This window comes from Canis lupus, chromosome 21, assembly GCF_003254725.2.
Source record: "Canis lupus dingo isolate Sandy chromosome 21, ASM325472v2, whole genome shotgun sequence".
Taxonomy (NCBI): Eukaryota; Metazoa; Chordata; class Mammalia; order Carnivora; family Canidae; genus Canis; species Canis lupus.
The window spans coordinates 42,835,088-42,850,483 of NC_064263.1; the positions used below are offsets into that span (position 1 = coordinate 42,835,088).

Here is a 15,396-nt window from a genome sequence, read left to right on the forward strand (position 1 = left end):
AATGAGCATTTTTTTTTACAAATTTTACTTCTTTCACTTGGAAACCCCATACGTGAGCAGAGCCTGTACAGCCACATTCTTCAGTAGAGGCACCCAGCTGGTGGGGCCTTGGTCCAAACTGCGTGCAGGTGCTGGAGGACTTGATAAAACCCACCTGGCCTGGCGATCTCTTCAGTTGCTTCTTCAACATCTCGGGGCTCTATGCATTTGTGAGCAGGCCCTGTCTTTGTGGGAATGAAACTAATACACTCACCTTTCTGAGGAGAGAATGATCCATATTGGAGTAGAGGGGAGTTGTCTCCAAAATCAGAGGCAGAGAGCCCACGTTAACCAGAGCTACACGAGACAACTATGTGGGGAAGGCTTCCAGCATAAGGCAAGTCCTTTGAAAAGGCAAAATACTCACCCAGACTCTGGTGGGTACTCTCTGTCCTTCACAATGTGTCACCAATTCCTAGATCCCCTCCCAGCCTTCCAGGCGCTCACGCTTCTGCCGAGCAGGCTGTGGGCTCACCAGATTCCCTGCTTTGCCCTTGCCCGTGTTGCTCCCCTACCACTGTGGTGGCCTTTGTTCATCTGCCTTATTTACATCATCTGTCACAATCTTACGCATTTGCTTCATGTTCTGAGTCAACTGTCCCCCCCACCCCCACCCCCATCCAGATTTTCCTGATTTCCCCCTTATCGAAAGGGATGTGATCTTTCCTTCCTGTTCAAAGATAAACTGAGGCATAATAAAAATGTTAAGAGTTTATCTGAGAAAACAGTGATTCCAGTTGGGCTACATCAAACCAGAAGTGGTTAGGAGTGCTTCACCAAAAAATAAAAAATAATAAAAAATAATAACTAAATTTTAAAAAAGGAGTGCTCCACCAACAGGAGCCAAGGAAGGACTTTCAGGGAGGAGGCGCAAGCAAAGCAAGGAAATTGTTTGATTGGCTATAGTTCAAAGCCTAGTTGACTGTTTCTGATTAGTTATCCTTAGGTTTTGATGCCACAACCCTGAGGCGTCTATAGGCTTAGAGTTAGGTTCTGGTTTGCTTGCATAGGTTGCCACAGCATTAGAGTCTACCAGAGTCTAATGGTCTCCTTGTTTAATTAATTTAACCATCCTTCAACCTCAGTGGCACTCCCTTAGGGTCTCATTGTGTCTGTGTGATTGTCATTTGTGTCATTTCATGGATATAGCTTTGGAACTGCCCAATATTTGCAGGTTGCCATGGCCTGCAAAGGACTGTGTTGGAAAGACCCTCTACTAGGCGAGGGTCAAATTTGTAAAAAGTGCTCATTTCATGTACGCCGATTAGCATAAAAAATTGCTCCTTTGTCTCAGCTGCTGAGGAGGACAACAACGCTGAAACTCCTGGCCGGTGAGACTGTCCCTCTCCCTTCCTGTCCTGAGTGCAGCAGGCCAGGTGACACAAAAACCCAGGGACCCAGCATCAGCCAGACTTCCAACTGGAAACACCAGGAGGAGGGCGCTCTGGTCTGCACCTCCTTCATCTCTAGGCCAAAGTAGACACAGATATAGACACTTACGAGTACCATTCACCAGCCTAAACACAGAGCAGTTTTTATGACTTTCTTAAAATGAAAAAAGAGCATCTTTAATGTTGAAAAATACAGAAGACCAAAAAGAAGTTTTAAACAATTGCTGATCTGACTCTCAAACTCAACTTACCTTGACAATCAAATGCATTCTTAAATTGTCTGCAGTTGCTTAATTAGGCTAAGAGTCTTGAAGAGTTCTACTGGCCAACGCTGACATGATTTGAGGATCAGTAAGACTAATAACAGCAATGGGTTGAACACATTAAATATAATTAAATTCATAATTCAAAATGTTAATCAAAAGGTTCCAAAACAGGGATGTCTGGGTAGCTCAGCGATTGAGCGTCTGCCTTAGGCTCACATCATGATCCCGGGTCAGGGGATTGAGTCCCACATCAGGCTCCCTGGGAGGAGCCTGCTTCTCCATCTTTCTTTTTTTTTTTTTTTAATTTTTTATTTATTTATGATAGTCACACAGAGAGAGAGAGGCAGAGACATAGGCAGAGGGAGAAGCAGGCTCCATGCACCGGAGCCCGACGTGGGATTCAATCCCAGGTCTCCAGGATCGCGCCCTGGGCCAAGGCAGGCACTAAACCGCTGCGCCACCCAGGGTTCCCTGCTTCTCCATCTTTCTATGTCTCTGCCTCTCTCTCCATCTTTCTCATGAGTAAATAAATAAATCCTTTAAAAAAATTCCAAAAATAAAACTTCATCTGTGATCTTTGGAAGAACCAACTCATTAGTTTAAAAACTGATAAATAAAGAGATAGAATAAAGCATCAATCCTGCCTTTTCTGATCAGATCAGCATGGAAATATCAGGGAAGACTGACCCCCCAGTGACACATTGTGTTATATTCTTTCATTTACTCATTCACTTCTTCAGCAAACACATATTGAACCCACCTCCCTGCCAAGCCCTATGCTAAATGCTGGGAATACCGTGAATTTGAAGATCAGAATTTATCCTGTTGACAGAGGCAATGTTATGGCCAAAGGTAAGCACTAGGTGACCACAGCGGTGAGCCACCAAGTCTGATGGATTATAAACCTGTCTTCTACACCTCCTCAAAGGCAAGCTTCTCAGGGTATTTGGATCTCTTCCATTTTGCTCTGTTCCTGGGGCATCAGGGATGCCCTTATTGGTAAATAAGGCCTTAGTTTGGTAAATCATTCTAGGCTCTTGGCTGTAAGCCACAGGAAATGATCTCTGGAAAACTTAATCCAAAGAGGAACATGCTTTAAAGAACAAAGTAGTTCAACAAATTGATGGCAAGTTGGGGGGACCAGATTCAGAAAAAGGATTAAGCAGCAAGAAGTAGTGCTTAAGATCGTGACATGAAAATAGTGTCATGGGGATCTTGGATCTCGATGCTGCTGCAGGTGTGAATACCTCTCTGAGTGTGTGAGGCCCCCGGGAGCATAGATCATGTGAGGAGAAGGCAAGCCATGATTACCATTCCTTACGGATTCAGGATATAACCTCAGTAGATTCTTATACTTTGTACACAGAAGGATGGGGAGGGACCCTAATCTATTTTAGCCCATCCCTGAAACTTGAATGCCTCTCACTGTGCCAATGAGAACCTGTTTCCTAACATTTATGACACTATTTAACAGGATATGTATTCCACTGATAATATCCCCCTGTTTGATTCCCCCTATACCAAGTAGCAATGTATGAATTATCAATCAAGAATGACTTGACCTAAAAAAAAAAAAAAAGAATGACTTGGCCTTTCCTGGAGTATATCTTTTCTGAGATAGCATTAGCTGACCACTCGTGGGTAGTGCATTCTTGATACCCCATGAGCTGATCATCCTTGGAGTTACAGTTGAAGCTATCTGGCCCCTCCATACTGTCACACAGAGTAGATGGAGGTATTTTAAGGGGCAGCAGACATTGGAAATCCCATTCTGCTGACCACCAAATGGAGCTGTGGACTGGAAAAGTTGCATAATCATTGAAGCAGAGAGGCGAGGGTCTTTCTTTAGTAGTTGTATGTCCTAGTCTCATTTTACCTCTGAGCCTCAATTTCTTCATCTAAAAGAGGAATAACTATACCAGCCAGATCTAACACCATGCAAGAATGTTGTTGAGTTCAAATGAAATGTAAATCGTCATCCTGCCAGCATATCACTGTCTACTGACTCATCCCAAGCTTCTTGGAATCACTTGTTTAATTAGAGACTGAGGCTCTACAAACCGTGAAAGTAAGATTACTGGGATGTAATCTCCAGTTTAGACTCTCTGTGATACCTAAATGTGGTGAAAAAATGAAATCAAGCAGAATATCCATTTTACCAATACAGGACTTAATATTCATATATTTCAAAGCATTGCAAAGTGTTCCTGACTTTTTTTCGGATTTCATCTGAATGCTGAAAAGGCCTGGTCTGAGCTTTGGTTTGGACATTAAGCCCTACTAATTAACATTTGCCTAATCCCCCCTGTGGTTCCAGGGTTGTGGAAAAAAAAAAGTGAAAAAGAGCTAATTATTAGGGCTTTGATATAGGAGTCCAGACATCCAGAGTTTTCCCCTATTTCAGTGTCTTTGGTGGTGCAGAGACAAAGCATTTGGGAGATTAACTTAATGTTTCAATACCACGTTCCATTCTTTGTTGTGCAAAAGGGAAGATTTTGACTCTTTTTCCAAGAACAGAATCCCCTTTCCTCTTTGCGGGAATACACACAACCGAAACTGCCTCTTGCATTAACTTGATCGATTTTACTTTGAACGGTCTCCCTTTCACAATTTAAAAAAATAGAACAAAATCTTGTTGAAGTGAATATTTCACTCTTGTGTCATTTGTTCCCTACTCTGTGGATCTGTTTCTTTATCTGTCAAAATAGACAAGATGATTCCCCACCTTACTGACCCATGGATATTAAGCACTTGAAGTGAGCCCACTTTAGAGAAGAAAGTCTAAAGTAATTAAGCTATTATCTATAGTGTGTATGTGAAGTTTTCATTCATGCATTTGTGTCTTTATGTGTTAATTAATTCACCAGACATGTATTGAATTTCTTCTATCTGCTGGGTAGAAAAGTGAATAAAATATAGTTCTTGTCTTTAGGGAGAGTCCAGTATGCTAGATGCAGATGGTTCTGTTGCCTCTTCTTTCTTTTTCTTTTTCTTTTGTTTTTTAATTCTTTTTTTTTCTTTTTTAAAGATTTTATTTATTTATTCATGAGAGACACACAGAGAGAGAGGCAGAGACACAGGCAGAGAGAGGAGAAGGAGGCTCCATGCCGGGAGCCCAATGCAGGACTCGATCTCAGGACTCCAGGATCATGCCCTGGGCCAAAGGCAGACACTTAACCACTGAGCCACCCAGGCATCCCTCTTCTTTCTTTTTAATCACTTTTTTTCCTCTCTGAATCTTCAGTGTCCTCTCAAAAGCAACACAAACCCACACTGTTTTGGCTGGACTCAAGGTTGAAGAAATAAAGGTCAGCTAAAGTGGTGGATGTAATGTAATTACTTTCTAGAGGAGAAAAAGCAGCAAGCATTGGTGATTCCATATTCATTCCCCTGGGAAAAAAAGTTCTTTCTTAGCAACTCAAAGAGTAAAACATTTAAATTATTTCAATGGTTCGAGTTTTTATGAAACAAAAATGGTATAAATTCATACAAATATTTTTCAGTTTAACTCCACTCCTGTTTATTGAGTGCCTACTAGCACTTGGGTGGCGGCAATTGCATTGCTCCGTTGTTTTCTCTCACAAGGCGGTGGACAGTAGGTGTTGAATAGGATGTATAATTGATGCCGAAATACCTGTACATCTTGCCTACATAATACTAATCACGTGTGTCTTTGGAAGCTATCACACGTATTTGACTTCATTTTGACAAGATATCTGGATTACTAATTCATTTTTTGACCCAGGTAAACAAAGCAAAACAAAACCACACAACAACAACAACAAAGAGGAAGGGAGACTTTGCTATTCAAAAAGTGCAAAAAGTGCAAAAGTGCAAAAAAGTGTGGAGGCCATTCTGCTCTGAGAACGCTGCTGCAAATTTGACATTGATGATGCATTCATTGTCACCTGGCTGCAAGTGTGGCTATGTTGCCTGCCTGTGTGCCTCTGTTCCCTATGTCATTAATCCCTAAAATCTTTCAATTGTGAAAATTAGATGGTTGTGTTTCTGTTCAGTCATCAAATGCAAAGGAGGAACTACTCTATTGTGGAACTGGCATTTGGAAAGGAACTCTCGGAAGTGGATGTTAATACTACATTGTCTGGCGCACAACGGGTTAGTTTCTTCTCCTGGTGGCAATGGCCCTATGGGAGAGCAAGAAGTGTGAAGTCGGTGTTTCCTTATCATTTGGTATCTGCAGGACCTAGGAAGATAGTTTCAGCCTCTTTATCTAAAAGTGATAATAGCGTATGCAACGTACAGGGTTTTCATAAGGATAAGGGAGATGGTGTATGCTACTGTGATGTGTAAGGAGTAATACAAATATTCATTGCTCCTATCACCTTACTTCTAATTAATGACCATTAAGCTCTTGGTACTAGTTGTTCACATTACATCGCCTCGGGTCCTCATGGCAAATTGATGTTATTATCACCAAGTTAAAGCTGTGTCCTTTTTTTTTTTTTTTTTTTTTCTGCTACATCTTACTGCCCTTCTGCAAATGCCTGGACCGTCTGGATTCCATAAGCTTGGTTGAAACTCTTTCCATGACTAAGAATTGTAGTCCGTCTTGCCATCTCATCTGAGGAACATCTGCTCTGAGAAGCCAGTCAATATTGTGGAGAAGTTCAAAGAAAGCAGACCATTAGTAGTGTCAGCTTTACAACCAGGAGGTAATGGCATTAAAGGGAATGGTCATAATACCCAACAATAGTGACCTCATTAACCAGTGATTTATCATGATGAAAAGACCTGTTTAACCTTTGGTCTCCACAAGCTTTCTCCTTTTAACAAAAAGGTCTATTATTTCAAGTTGTCAGGAGATAATTTGTGAGTTGTTAAAGGACAGATTCAATTACTCTTAAGACAATTATATGGAAACTGTACTCACTGCAAGGTGCCTACACAACAATTTTTGTTTTCTTTGGTCATTTTTCTGGGAACAAAAAGCACAGGAGTTTGATGAGTTTTGCCACAAGAAACAATTGCACTTGTACCTTCTTATGGCCCTGATGTAGATATCTGATTACAAATTGGGTTTTCTTTGAAACTAGGGTAAGGGGGACTTGAATGAGATGGGTTCATTGACATATAAGGTGACATGTCAAGCTCCTCTGTCAATTCCAAGTCACATTTATGGAGGGCCTATTCTGAGATCAACCACGTTGGGCACTGTGGTAGGGGATACAGCAATGGATAGGCTGGGGTCTGCCTCCCAGCGGCTCAGAGACTTCTGTGGGGATGTTTCCTCAGCTTGCATTTTTTAGCCCCTTCTAATGGTTCCTGAGCTGATTGTGTCCTGTTGGTCTCCTGCTGCTCAGATGTGGCAGTGGCAGGAGGGGCTTCTCTCTCCCTAAGGAAACTGATCTGAACACAGGGAAGATGGGAAGAAAAGAGATAGAAAAAGTGCCTGTATGGGGTTGTGCAGATTTCTTGGAAGGATTAGCTCTGCTGGGTGAGTTTCATCCATGTTCCAAATGGAGGAATGAGAAAAACTATAACATCTGTGCCACTCCAGATCTGGGCCTCTTTAGAGCAGAAACTGTCAGTTGTGACAAATTGAGCCCAATTGTACGGAGGCTTTTGTGAGGTAGACAAATGTCCATCAGGGTCTCAAGTGACCACCAAACTCCGTTCACTTGTGCTTTCTCTCTAATTTACACCCTGGGTCCCCGAGGTGAGAGACCCTGCTATTTGATCGCCTGACCACAGTAAATAACACCAACTGGAGAACTTTTAAATGAAGATGTTTAGAAAAAGCCCAACTTTCAGAGTGTGATGGCAGGCATTTCAGTTGCTTGCTCACATTGTTTTGTTACTATTGCAGGGGGTATAAGAGATATTGGAAATAGGATCATCTTTAATGAAGCTTGTATTCCATGGTAAATCTGAAACCCAGATTTTGGTTTTGGTTAAAATTTTTTATGCTGTCCTTATGAAAACATGTTGATCATTATTCATGTTGCCCAAATACTTTGAATATTATTTTGAACTTTTCTTAAAGGCTATTTTCAAATTTTTACATTAAGATTTTCATGGGGAATAGAATTCCCCACTACCTGGTTTTAGTTGTTTGTGAAGTTTTTTTATTTTTGTTTAAAAAAAAAATTTTTCCCCCAGAAACCTAGTAAGTCATCCTTGACTTCATTAGGAGGGAAATAATAAACAATTATCTAATTGCTTGTTGCCTAAGGAAGAAAACCCAACTGAATGTTTCCTGATAATTATTGATCTTACTGGCTTTGAAATCACCGTTTTGAAGAACAATTCTTATCATAAATTTACATTCTTAGAGGACACAGATTTTGCCTTCTTCATCTTCCCTATTATAAACTTATTACATGAGCAGGGACCCAATAAAGAATAAGTATCTATAACTCTTGGCTAGATTGAAGGAAGTGTCTAGGATTGGTGAAAAGGACTAGGGTAAGGAGATTTCTCTGTGTATTGACTCTGGCAAACACCCTGAGCATTATTTTTGTTTGTTTTAAACAAATCCTTGGTAAAATCTGAGGGTTTCAACACTGGAAGGATCTTCATGTTAAAGTTTGATGTGTCCAGTCATTCCCACTTCTTCCCACAAACACTAATTTCAGAAAGAGTTGAGAATTAGTCAGAGATTGCCAGTGGAGCTGGACTGGAAAATAATCTTGTGCTTGAGACGCAGTGGAATTTCTAGAATTATTACCTGCTTATGAAGAGGAGATTGAGTCTACAGGATGGACAGCGATCCAAGCCAGTTGCAAGAGAATCAACACACACAGACACAGATGGGGCTCTACACCTGCTTCCAGAATGGTGCTTCTAGAAGTGTCTGTGAAGAACCAGTTTTTCTGTTTTATTCTCAATCTATAACAGACCTATAAATATATCAAATGCAGTAACAATGAAGTACTAGGCAAATGAAACGAAGCAAGCAAAGACATGTAAAACACAAATTGAAATGTTTATTAGGTATAAAATTACGTTTCTATTAATATAATTAAACAACATATGTAAAAGAAAAGAATTACAAAGCTGTATATATAGTTCATGGAAAGGGTGCCTACACGCAATTGGTATACAGAATTGCTATTACACTCATGACTTTTTGCCTCTCCTAAATCATAACAAAATTAAAAAATGAGTAAAGTAGCAATTCCTCACATTTAATGCCTATATGCACACGTCGAGTGCACCTTGTGTATGTCAAGTTTTTATAAGTCAAGTTTATTAAAGTATAATTTACACACAGCAGAATTCACCCTTTTGTAGCCACACATCTGGTAAGAATAAAGATGTACAATTATGTGGCCAAACAAGATCTAGAATATTTCATCATCCCAGAAAGTGCTCTTGAAGTTAAATCCTTTTCACTATTTCTAGTCCTTGGCAACCAGTGACCTGATTTCTGATACTATGATTTTCACTTTTCCAAAGTGACATATGGATAGAACCATATATGATGTAGCCAACATACGTCTATCTTCCATCATTTAACATGCTTTTGAGATTCAGCCATATTGTTGCATGTATCTATTATTTATTCCTTTTCATTGTTGAGCAATGTTCCATTGTGTGGGGCATAGTACAACTTATTTATGCACAAGTGGATGGACATCTGAGCTAACCTCTAGTTTTGGTCGACAATGGATAAAATTGCTATAAACATTTGCATACATGTCTTTGTGCAGACACGTATTTTCACATCTCTTGAATAAATACCTGTATCTTACGGGCATTGTGTATTTAACCCTATAAGAAACTGCCAAAGTTTTCTGAAGTGGCTTCCCATTTTGCATTCCTACCAGTGACATATGAGACAGCAATGAGCTCTCATAGATCTCTCATATATCGTACTAGAACTCTGTTTTGTCATTTTAGAAATCTTCAGTTATTCTAGTAGCTATGAAACGGTATATCATTCTAGTTTTAATTTGCATTTCTTTAAATAACTATTGAAAGTGAGCATCTTGACATGTTTATTTGTCACCCTCATCTCTTATTTGGTGAAGCATCATTTTTTTTCAAATTTAAGTATTTATTCATCACATATAAGGAATATTGTATTACATACTGAAAATAAATAAGTCTGCAGGCCATCATGGTCTACTGGATATAGATATTTAGATAAATAATTGGAATACACTATGAGAAAAATAGCCCAAGCTTGACATACAAAATCACATATGCATGAAGATAATTAGATTTACTCTGTAACATAAGAACAACATAGGCAAGGTAAGCAATGCAGTTAGATCATTTTTAAATGAAAATTTTCACGTTTGAGAATTTAGATAATACAGATATAAAAAAGTCACTATTAACATTTTGACTTGTATATTTCCATTCTTTGTATTTTTTGTTAATTTTTCCAAATGGTAACATAGTACATCTACTTTTCTCCTTAAACAGCTTTCTAAAAAATAATAAATAAATAAATAAATAAATAAATAAATAAATAAATAAACAGCTTTCTATGGTATTAAATACTTTCCTACACTGTCATTTTAATGGTTGCTAAGGATGAAATTGTGTGTACATTCAAACATTTTTAAAACCAATGTAATATTTCAGCTGCTTCCAAGTTTTTGTAATTATAAATGATGCTCTATTGAACATCCTTGCAGATTGCACACTTGAACAATGTTTTCTTTATTTTTTTAAGGTTTTATTTATTTATTCATGAGAGACAGAGAGGCAGAGGGAGAAGCAAGCTCCATGCAGGGAGCCCGATGTGGGACTCGATCCCAGGACCCCAGGATCACACCCTGGGCTGAAGGCAGGTGCCAAACCACTGAGCCACCCAGGGATCCCCAAACAATGTTTTCTTTAAGGTAAGTTTTTTGGATGGAAATTTCTGAGTCAAAAGATATAAATATTTCTGATGTTTTAGTGGGTGTTATCAGATTTCCTGTTAAAGTTGTATGAATTCATATCTACCGTCAACATAACAAAGGTGAATACTGTGGATAATGCTTTTAAGATTTAAACAAATTCCAATTTTATTTTTTGTAAGATTTTTTTTAAAGATGTACTAATTTTAGAGAGAGAGCATGAGTGGGAGGGGCACAGAGGGATGAGGAGAGACTCTCAAGCAGACTCCATGCTAACCACAGAGCCCATTATTGGGCTCCATCTTATGGCCCTGAGATGATGACCTGAACCAAAACCAAGAGTTGGATACTTAACCACTTAACCAATTAAGCCACCCAGGGGCTCCCAAATTCTGATTTTAAGTTGCATTTATTTAGTTACTAGTGAAGTTGAATATCTTTTCTGATGTGTATTTTCTATTTCTATGAATTATATTATGAATTTCTCCTTATGTAAATGTTCATTTCATTTATTTGTAAGAAGGGTTTTTTTTCCCTTTTGGTGATCTATTGTAATGTAAATGTGTTTTCTCTTGTCATTTGCTTCTTTTCATTAAGTTCCTAATGTTTTCTTCATCGTAGTTTTAATTTTATATTAACTTGTCAACCTTTCCTTATAGAGCTGTATCAGAATTCAACCTTGTGAAGTCCTCTTCCATTCTATGAGTAGTTGAATATTTGTTTTATACACTTAAATACATGGAGCATTTGGAATTTATTTGGATATGTCATAAAGAATAAGGATTTAACTTTTTCCCCAAAAGATAAGCGAGTTGTCTCAGCTCAAATTATTGATAATGGACCTTAGATCTTTTCCTCAGCATCTTGAATCATATATCAAGTTTGTTATATGCTTAAGTAAGTTCCTGAACTTTCATTCCGTGTCAAAAAATTTCCTGTCTTTTCTGAAAATGAAAATGCACAGTGCCACATTGTTAAAATTACTATAGTTTTATAATATGTTCTAATACCTAACATGTAGAACAACAACCTCTGTATCCTGTGCACTGTTTATAATACTTCTAAAATATGTTCTAGACTATTCTCAGACCTTCATGTTCTGGATGTCTTAAAATTATATTTGAGTTTTAAAATATCTAATTGGAACTTTTATTGAAATTTCATTAAATTTATAGATTAGTCTGAGAAGAATTTGCATCTTTATAGTAATCAGCCTTATCTCAGAAGGACATGCCAGGTCTCACTATTTATTTATTTATTTTTTTGTGGTATTCTTTTATTTTTTTTTAATTTATTTTTATTGGTGTTCAATTTGCCAACATACAGAATAACACCCAGTGCTCATCCCATCAAGTGCCCCCCTCAGTGCCTGTCACCCAGTCACCCCCACCCCCCGCCCACCTCCCTTTCTACTACCCCTTGTTCGTTTCCCAGAGTTAGGAGTCTCTCATGTTCTGTCTCCCTTTCTGATATTTCCCATTCATCTTTCCTCCTTTCCCCTTTATTCCCTTTCACTATTTTTTATATTCCCCAAATGAATGGGTCTCACCATTTATTCAAGTTTTTATTTATGTTCTTCAGTAAAGTTTTATAGTTATTTAATTTTTTAATTTTGTTTTGATTTCCATATAGTTAACATAGAGTGTTATATTAGTCTCAGGTGTAGAATTTAGTGATTCATCATTTACATACAACATCTGGTGCTCATCACAAATGCCCTCCTTAATCCTCATCACCTATTTAACCCATCCCTGTGCCATCCTCCCCTTAGTAACCATCAGTTTGTTCTCTATAGTTAGGAGTTTGTTCCTTTCTGCTCATTTGTTGTTTCTTAAATTACACAAATGAGTAAAATCACATGGTATTTGATCTTTCTCTGACTGAGTTATTTCACTTAGCATTGTACTCTCTAGTTCCATTCATGTCATTGCATATGACTTGAGTTTATTCTTTTTTATGGCTGAGTAATATTCCGTGGTGTGTGTGTGTGTGTGTGTGTGTGTGTGTGTAACTACATCTTCTTTATCCATTAATCTATCGATGGACACTTGGGCTCTTCCATAATTTGGCTATGCTGCAATAAACGTAGAAGTGCGTGTATGCCTCTGAATTAATGCTTTTGTATTTTTTGGATAAATACCCCATAGCACAATTACTAGATCATAGGATAGTTCTGTGCTTAACTTTTTGAGGAATCTCCATACTGTTTTCCCCAGTGGCTGCACCAGTTTGCATTCCCACCAGCAGTGCAAGAGGGTTCCTTTTTCTCCACATCCTCACCAACATGTGTTTCTTGTGTTGTTGATTTTAGCCATTCTGACAGGTTTGAAGTGATATGATGAGTGATGTTGAGCCACTTTCCATGTGTCTGTTGGCCATCCAGATGTCTTTGGAAAAATGTCTGTTCGTTTAGGTGTTGTTTTGTATAAACTCTTTATATATTGTGTATACTAATCCTTTATTGAATATATCATTTGCAGGAAGCCTGGGTGGTTCAGTGGTTGAGCGTCTGCCTTTGGCTCAAGTCATGATCCCAGGTACTGAGATTGAGTCCCACATTAGGCTCCCTGTGGGGAGCCTGCTTCTCTCTCTGCCTGTGTCTGTGTCTCTCTCTCTGTGTCTCTCATGAATAAATAAGTAAAATCTTTTTAAAAGAAAGAGTATGTCATTTGCAAATATCGTCTCCCATTCCATAATTGCCTTTTAGTTTTTTTTCAATGTTTTTTTAATTTTTATTTGTTTATGATAGTCAGAGAGAAAGAGAGAGAGAGAGAGGCAGAGACATAGGCAGAGGGAGAAGCAGGCTCCATGCACCGGGAGCCCGACGTGAGATTTGATCCCAGGTCTCCAGGATCGCGCCCTGGGCCAAAGGCAGACGCTAAACCGCTGCGCCACTCAGGGATCCCTGCCTTTTAGTTTTGTTGGTCATTTCCTTCATTGTACAGAAGCTTTTTATTTTGATATGGTCCCAATAGTTTATTTTTGTTTTTCTTTCCCTTGACTAAGGATACATATCTAGAAAAATGTTGCTAGACATACCTAGAAAATTATAGTTAGTTTAAATAGGTTCTGAAATAAAATAAAATAAAAATAAAATCTTTTTTAAAAGCCACATAAGATAAAATATACAATTTTAAGCATTTTAAATGTATAGTACAGCAGTATATTTACGCTTGTTTCATAACAATATATGCATATTGTTGTGCAAGAAGATTTATAGTATTTTCTCACTTTGCAAAGCTAAAACTCTACATCCATTGAGTAAGAATTCCATTTCCCCCTTCCCAGCTACTTGCTTGTAATTTCTCTTTTTTAAAGATTTTTTTTATTTATTCATGAGAGACACAGAGAGAAAGGCAGAGACACAGGCAGAGGGAGAAGCAGCTTCCCTGCAGGGGCTCAATGTGGGACTCGATTCTGGGACCCCGGGATCATGCCCTGAGCTGAAGGCAGATATTCAACTGCTGAGCCACCCAGGTGTCCCAGTAATTTCTCTTTTTATTGGTTTGACTACTTTAGATGCTTCGTTAAATGGGAGAACACAGTTTTTATCTTTTCATAACCAGCTTATTTCACTTAGCATAATGTTCTCAATGTTCATCTGTGCTGTCACATGTAACAGGATTTTCTCAACTTTATTTTCTTGAGTTTTCCATATGGCTAATTATATAATCTATAAATAATTATAACTTTCTCTTCTGATTTTTTATTTTATTTCTTCTTCTGGTATTTTATTATTTAGAAGACTCTTGGCTGAGCATTTCAGATAATTCCTCATAATGTTATGTTTTATTAGCATAGTAAGTTACATTATTGCTTTTTTTTGTTATTGAGATTTTTAAAAATCAGGAATGTATGTTAACAGATTATGTTGAAGCATTTTTGAAATTTAAAAATAAACCCTATTTAGGTATGTTACATCATTTTTTGAAAATATTCTCAAATAAGGGCACCTGGGTGTCTCAGTCAGTTAAGCATCCAACTTGATTTCAGCTCAGGTTGTGATCTCAGGGTTGTGATATCAAGCCTGGTGTCAGGCTCCATACTGGGTATGGAGGCTGCTTAAGATTCTCTCTCTCCCTCTTCCTCTGTCCTCTACCATTCCCTCTTTAAAAAAAAAAAAATACTTTTTTTCTACAATGTCATTTTAACAGTTACAAAGGATGCAATTGTACAATTGTGTGTACATTCAAACATTTTAATTTTAATTTTTAAAAGATTTTATTTATTTATTCATGAGAGACACACAGAGAGAGGCAAAGACACGGACAGAGGGAGAAGCAGGCTCCCTATAGGGAGCCTGATGCAGGACTTGATCCCAGGATCCCGGGATCACACCCTGAGCTGGAGGCAGATGCTCAACCACTGAGCTACCCAGGCATCCCACATTCTTTTTAAAATTCACCCTTTTTAGATGAATTGTGTGATATGTGCAATCACATAACCACCAACCACTCAAGATATAAAATAGTCCAATTATTCCCAAAGTGTTACCTTCTGCTAGGCCCTGGCAACTCTGACCCTGTTGCTTATAGTTTTACCTTTTAAAAAATACCATGTAATGCTTGTTTTGATAGCACATATATTAAAATTGGAATGATACAGGAAAGATTAGCTTGGATGACACAGAAATTTGCAAAGCATTTCCTATTTTTTTTAAAGTTATGTAAATATTAAAGGGGACTTTCTGAGTGGAAAGGAAAGACCAAAAGTGGCAGAGACAGGAAAGAGATAGAGAAAAATCTACAGAAACAATGATGAAACAAGTAATAGAATGTCATATACATGGACCTATACAGCATGTAGCCCTTTGTGTCTGATTTCTTTGACTCAGCATGTTGCTTTTGAGATTCATCAGGTTGTTACATGTATCAGTAATTCATT

The 15,396-nt window shown here is 38.1% G+C and overlaps 1 pseudogene; it reads left to right on the forward strand.

Moving 5' to 3' along the window:
• The first annotated feature begins 15,073 nt into the window (after positions 1 to 15,073).
• On the forward strand, positions 15,074 to 15,167 carry LOC112668009 (U6 spliceosomal RNA; annotated as a pseudogene).
• Positions 15,168 to 15,396: the final 229 nt, after the last annotated feature.